General features: G+C 46.2%; 1 pseudogene; it reads right to left on the reverse strand.

Moving 5' to 3' along the window:
* The window catches only part of LOC110349409 (zinc finger protein 639-like), a 31,737-nt pseudogene extending 26,350 nt beyond the window's left edge, over window positions 1-5,387 (reverse strand).
* Window positions 5,388-6,000: the final 613 nt, after the last annotated feature.

Raw genomic sequence — 6,000 nt, forward strand, 5'->3', positions numbered from 1 at the left:
TGAACAGAAGTAAAACTAAAATCTTGCTTAGAGTCTACCAAGATAGAAACTGGCAGAACCCAGATTCAAAGCCATAGAAATGCAATTCTGTTACTCTTCCTTTGCTCTTTTAATTAACCCATAGCTAGAGAGTCTTGTGGGCAGGGTCATGAAGCCTCTAGGTTTCCACCAGAGAAACCTCTGGGCGAAGACAATGCTTAGATATCAAGGCAGACAGTGGAGGCAGCAGCTGCAGTTTTGCAAGTCATAGCCACCAACACCTGTCTCCTCGGTTAATTCCTGGGTCACACTGTGTGGCCCTCTACTGTCCTGGGTCATCTGGGACTTGGGCGATCAGATTTGGGAGAGTCGTTGGAGAGAGCAGTGTGGGGGCAGAAGGAGGAGGGGATTGGGGGCCACCCAGAGGGATGGCAGTCATCCACAGAGCTACTGGCCTAGCGAGGGAGCCAGGAGCACAAGGGCTGCAGCACGGGCCACCAGCTAAGAGCAAGACAGCAGGAGACGCCTTGGGACTCCTGAGAGCACCCGAGAAACAAGCCCCATGGACAAGCTTCGGCGTGTGGCTGCGGCTTCCATAGGCCCAGGCTCTGTTGAATTGTGATGATCCCATACTTGTCACTTTACTTCTGTTTCATTCTTTTCATCTAAAAAGTGAGGGGGTTGAGCCAGAAAGTCTGTAATCTTTTGTCTGTAGCCTCCCACTTGGAAGTCTATTTTGCACTTTAGCTCTCAGTCTGCATGAAAAAGGGATGCTGTTTAGTGCTCTCCATTTAGCTTTTTCGTATCTATAAACTTATACCCGATTTCTCACAAGCAATATTTTACACATAATTAATCTAGGGCTGGGGGTTTAGCTCAGTGGTTCCAGCGCCTGCCTCGAAAGCACAAGGTCCAGAGTTCGATCCTTGGTACCAAAAACAAAACAAAAAACATAATTAATCCATGTTATTAGTTCCACTTTAAAAATGAAGAAATTCAAACTTAGAAGGTTAAGACTCTTGTCCGGGGTTACCCTACTCACAAGTGAGGGAGCCAGATTAAAATCCAGGGCTAGATAGGTGTGGTGGCAGATGCCTGTAATCTCAGCACCGTGGGAGGCTGAGGCAGGAGGATGGCGAGTTTGAGCTAAATCTAGGCAACTTACTGATTTAGCGAGACCTTGTCTCGAAATAAAAAACAAAAAAGGCTTGCTGATGTAGCTCAATGTGAAGGCCCTGGATTCCATTCCTAGTACCACAAACAAACAACAAGGGCTGCCAGATTCTAAAGTTTTTGCCTGGTACCATTTTCCCCTACTGTATAGAAGAACACGTGCCCGTAGTTCTTAAAGGGAACACTGGAGAAGAAAAAGTTCATGCTTGAAATAAAGTCTGGGACTTCAGATCCTAGAGTGGAATTGCAGGACGGGCAGGGAGGCAAAGCTGGTCATAAGGTAAAATATCCTGATGTCAGGCTAATGTGAAACAAACAAACAAAAAAATGGAGAAGACATGGGAAAATACTGCTTCTGATGGTTTAGGGAACCAAGAAAGCAAATGAAAATGTGTGTGAAAACCACAGGATAGCACTGTGGATGAATGGACAAGGTTGGGGCAGCTATTAGGCAGGGAGATGCCATGGAATGCAAGATGGCTCAGGCAAGGCTGGCTACCCATCAGCAGCTTTTTCTTTTTTTTTTTCTTGGTACCAGGGATCAAATTCAGAACCTTGCATTTTCAAGGCAGGTGCTGGAACCACTGAGCTAAATCCCCGGCCCTCAGCTGCTTTTTCTAAAGAGGTCATAGATTACCTTGCAAAACCTTTCATAGACTTGCCAGATAACAAAAGGAAAGTTGTTAGTACAAAGTGTCCTCTCATGGGGAGCAGCAACTGTACCTGTTAATTTTGTGGGAGAGCTTCGGTTTCAAAGGTTGTGATTATGAGTTGCATGTTCAGATCTGGCTTTTGGAGAACATAAAATCACTGTAATTATATCATATCTTCTTTTACTCTAAAAGGAGAGACATTAGGGCCGGGGATTTAGCTCAGTGGTTTCAGCGCCTGCCTTGCAAGCGCAAGGTCCCAAGTTCGATCTCTGGTACCAAAAAAATAAAAAAATAAAAAAATAAAAGGAGAAACATCTTCATCCATATGTCAAAAAAGATGAACTGCAGGTTTTGCTGTTTAAGTAAAACTTAAAGCTACATATTGGGGAGAAATGTGCAGAAAAGAAACAGGGAAATGTGCAGAAGGATTAGGTGGGGTCTGATGCAAGTTGATCTTAAATAATTTCTGAGCCCCTCAACAGTTGGGTAAATGAGCCACTCTGCAAAAGCCAACAATGAGTTTCCAGGTGAGATGACCAACCCAGGACAAGGTATAGGGGAGAGGATCTGGAAGTTTCTAGCAGTAGAATGTAGAGCAGCAGCAAAAAAGACTAAATCCAGAAGGAACACGGAGGAGAAATGGACTGCCCTGATTAGATGTGGGGAATATACTCTCCCGAAAACAATGGTGAAAGTGTCTTAGTCCATTTTCCATTGCTCTAACAGAATACTGGCAGCTGGGTAATCTATATAGAGAGAGGCTTACTTAGCCCACAGTTCCAGAAGTCTAAGAGCACTGGCGTCGTGTTGGCTTCGTTGAGGGCCTTCTGCTGCTTTAACTCATGGCAGAAAGTGAAAGAGAAGCAAGTGTGTGCAAAAGAGCTGAGTGAAGAGCCGGGGATTTAGCTCAGTGGTTTCGCTGCCTACTATGCAAGCGCAAAGACCCGAGGGGAGAGAATAAAAGGGGACAAATGTTTTACAACAACCAAGATAAGGAACCCACTCTTGTGGGAACTACATTAACCCTTTCCTGAGAGCAGAGGTGCCACCACTTCTCAGCGTGGTTACCTTGGGGACCAAGCCTCAGCACGAATTTGAGTGGGGACAAACCATAACCACACCCTACAATCCTCGCAGTTATTACCCTTTTGAAATCTGCAAAATTTCAAATCCCCAAACACAGTATAGTTCCTACTTCCCAGGGTTACGTAAAGATTAAATGTGTTCATTCATATAGCACCCTTAGAGGAAAACCTGTCACATGTCAGTAACTTAATAAAGACCGGTTATTATTATTATTATTATTATTATTACTACTATTACTGTGTTCTTTCTGATGGCCCACAGGAAGCTGTGAATTGAGGAACTGCCAAAATAATAACCGATGCTGTGATTTAGCTGAGAGCCCCGGCTCCCCCTCTGAGCCTAGGTTGTGTGTAAGTAGGTCTTTTTTTTTTTTTTTTTTTTTTTGGTACCAGGGATTGAACTCGGAACCTTGCGCTTGCAAGGCAGGCGCTGGAACCACTGAGCTAAATCCCCGGCCCAGTGTGTGATTCAGAATATTGCAGAGTGTTTCTGCCTTAACACCTGAGATTCCTGCAGACTTCTGAGCTCTGGCAGAAGAGACTGCAGGGAAAGAATAAAGTCACAGCTAGTCCTGTTGATGCAGTATCCAGCTGGGGCATGTGCAGGACTCAGCCCTAAATGGTGCCGCTCTGAGACAGAGGCTCCTGCAGCAAGCGTGGTGGGCAGGACCAGTTGTGGCCCCTCAGGTGGATCTTGGGAACCTTACTGCCATTTGGACATCTGCAGTGGCCAGAAGGAGATACAGAAGTTCAAGGGAGAAGCCAGGGGTAGTGGTGCACCCCTGTAATCCCAGCACTTGGGAGGCTGAGGCAAGAGGATTGCTGTGAGGTCGAGGCCAGCCTGGGCTACACAGTGAGATCCTGTCTCAAAAGTCCTAAACTTGAGGTGTCCAAAAATCTCGCCACAGCTCTCCCACATAGAGGGGTACATTGGACCCTCTCCCTGCCCCAGGCAGCTAGCAGTGTCATGGGGGTCTGGCCAGAGGCCAGAATCTGGGCCTGGGCTGTCTGAGTTCATTTGCATGTTTACCATCAACAGTTAGGAGGAAAGCCCATAAAAATGAAAAACCGAGTATATTCACAGTTCGGCCAAATTGGAGGGCCTGCTCCACCCCCCTTTGAATGCACAGAAGCATTTTGATTTATAAAAGGGATGAACAAAAGCCAGGAAATATTTAGCCAGGCTTTGGCCCAGCAGAGGGCCCAGGAAATGTTGAAAATCTGGTTCTGTTGAAACCTCCTGGATGCCAGCGCTGGGGGTGGAAGTTTCCATGCTCAGCAGAAGGACACACTGGACAAAAAGGCTTATTTTTTAAAGATCCACTTCGACCTTTCCTTTTCAATGGGAGGGATAGGCCAACAGAAAAAGAGGAAGGGAAGTGTCCAGCTTAGATGGGGGCATTTGTGTCTCTCCCAAGGGAGGCAGATGCCATTTTCATGGTTTTTTTTTTTTTTTTAGTACCGGGGATCAAACTCGGGTCCTTGCGCTTGCGCAGCAGGCGGTGAAACCGCTAAGCTAAATCCCCAGCCGGACACCATTTTCAAATGTGCTTTCCTGGGCCTAAAGTTCTTTTCCTCACATGTATGGGAAGGGGAGATCAGCTCAGGAGGCTGCACAGACACTGTCATGCAGGATTAGGTTAGGGCTCTAAGTGCTTAATGATGAATGAGTCATATGCCAGGCTGTGACAAAGGCCTTCACTCTTGAAGCAAGAGAGGCCTTGTTCTGGCATATTGTTAATTCCTGAAATTTAAATCCAGGGTAGTTGGATTGAGGAGGTTAATCTCTATTGGACTGCAATTTCTTCTAATAGATTTGGTTCCTTTTTTCTCCTCCCCTCACTTTCTCACGTCTGGTACAATTAACACACACACACACACACACACACACACACACACACAAATCCTTCTTATTTTGAGTAATGAGAAGTTTCTGCAAGAAGACACTCAACCCCAAATGTTTTGCTTTGTTTTTGTTTTTTGAGACAGGGTCCACGTAGGTCAGGCTAGGTTTGACCTCACTATGTATCACACGCTGGCCTCAGACTCACAGTGATCCTCCTGCCTCGGCCTCCTGAATGCTGGGATTACTGGCATGTGACACCATGCCTGGCTCAAGCCCAAGATTTTTGACTGTTTTATAATTCAGGAAAGACCCAATACTTTCTGCAAAGGATTTTTTGGGGTGGGGGAAGGTGATTCCATGGAGGAAGTACTTCAGGAACCTGAATCCTGGGAAGCCAGGGAGCCAGGGCTCATGGAAGGGCTGAGAGGAACTGACCTCATGAGCACAAACTACCCAGGTCTGGGTTCAAAACGGGGGTGTGAGGCTGAAGTTTGGACAGGAAGGAGAGCCTGGGGTTTCTGGTGGCAAGAGAAGCTCCTGACTGGGACTGATTGTTGAGCATCTGTGAGGTACGCTGAGGACGGTGTCGAGGGAGGAGGCCCGGAAGGGCAGGCAGAGGTGGAAGAGCAGGGTGTCCACCCCCGGGGCCATCTTGAAGGGGACATGGTTCTCAGATACTTAGGAATCACATGCATTTTGCCTTTTATTTCTCGTTTTCTCATCAAGGCCTAAATTCTAGGGATTTTGCAGGTGGACATTCAAGACCAGTAGGAGTAAAGGAGCAAGAAAAATTGGGAGTTTGTCAGGAGTTGGAATCATAACATCCCTAAGTCAGTGTTGTATAACTTTTCCCACCATAACTTTGCAAAAATTAATGTAAGAATTCCTGCCCTCCCAAGAGTTCTGTTAGTCCTTGAGGGATGGGCAGCTCAGCCCTGCTGTAAATCACTGGCTCACAAGCTTTGTTTTATTTCCCAAAGGAAGATTTAGTCAATGATCATTTCCTGATTATCAGGTATTGTTCTTGTACTGGAGACTGATCAATTAAAAATGTGACAAAAGTCCTTTTCCCCAAAGAGCTTACATTCTAGTGGAAGACCTTATATTCTAGTGGAGGACTTAAGCCAGGAACCTCAAGAGGAAGTTAACAACCAGGGTCCCTGAGCTCACATAGGAAGGAAATGATTTGGCTTCCCTGGTTGGCGTCACACTTGTGATGGGTCCCAGAAACACGCACTCCTCCTTGCTGCAAATGAGGTTCTAC

This window comes from Heterocephalus glaber, unplaced genomic scaffold, assembly GCF_053883595.1.
Source record: "Heterocephalus glaber isolate CG9 unplaced genomic scaffold, H.glaber_assembly_v1.0 deba00001504, whole genome shotgun sequence".
Lineage (NCBI taxonomy): Eukaryota > Metazoa > Chordata > Mammalia > Rodentia > Bathyergidae > Heterocephalus > Heterocephalus glaber.